Source organism: Microcaecilia unicolor, chromosome 7 (assembly GCF_901765095.1).
Source record: "Microcaecilia unicolor chromosome 7, aMicUni1.1, whole genome shotgun sequence".
NCBI classification, from domain to species: Eukaryota; Metazoa; Chordata; class Amphibia; order Gymnophiona; family Siphonopidae; genus Microcaecilia; species Microcaecilia unicolor.
In genome coordinates, this window is record NC_044037.1 from 302,870,652 (window position 1) to 302,871,750 (window position 1,099).

Here is a 1,099-nt window from a genome sequence, read left to right on the forward strand (position 1 = left end):
CTGTCGGTACCTGTAACACAATCACTGTACTCCTAACAGGAGCAGGAGAGAGACAGACCCCAGCGCTGGGCCCCCCTTGGAGGCCGGGGAGGAGCAGACAGGATTCCAAATTGCATTTGGGGCCTCTGAGTTGGCTGGCGGAGGTCCCCAAGCCCTGCCAGCACTGTTCTCCGCTGCATTGCCTGCCCTGCTTCCCCTCACATTGCACATGCTCAGTTTTGGTGAAATTGAGCATGCGCTACGTGAGGGGAAGCAGCTGCAGGACAGGCAATGCGGCGGAGAACAGCGATGAAGGAAGGCTTGGGGATCCCCGCCAGCGAAGGTATGTGGAGTTGGGGCAGGGATGTAGGGCAAAATGTGTCCTACACGGTGTCCTGGGGGGGGGGGGGGGGGGGGGGGGACTGGGGGCCCTGCCCCGGGGGGGGGGGGGGTGAGGGGCAGCAGCGGCTGTCCTGCCCCAGGCCCGGCTCAGTCTCTCAGCTGCCCTGGCCACTGCTGCTCCTTGTCATCTTGGACAAGTCACTTAACCCTTCAAAATTAGATTGTGAGCCCTCCAGGGACAGGGAATAATACCTAGAGGGGCATTTTCGAACGGGGACGACCATCTCTAAGGGCGCCTATCTCTGAGGACGTCCCAGTGAAGGGGCGGGGCATCCCATATTATCGAAACAAGATGGGCGTCCATCTTTCATTTCGATAATACGGTCGGGGACGCCCAAATCTCAACATTTAGGTCGACCTTAGAGATGGTCGACCTAAATGTTGAGATGGTCGACCTTAGAGATGGGCAACCTCGGTTTTCGCCGATAATGGAAACCGAGGATGCCCATCTCAAAAACGACCAAATCCAAGCCATTGGGTTGTGGGAGGAGCCAGCATTCGTAGTGCACTGGTCCCCTTCACATGCCAGGACACCAACTGGGCACCCTAGGGGGCACTCCAGTGGAGTTCAGAAATTGCAGGACATCAGACTCAGAAACAGAATGAAGGAAGAAGGGGACCTCGGCAGGCGGGGGTTGGGGTCCCCCGCCAGCAAAGGTAGCAGACAGCAACGGTGGGTTGGCAGCGGGAGGGGGGGGGGTCCAGGGCCAAATCTACG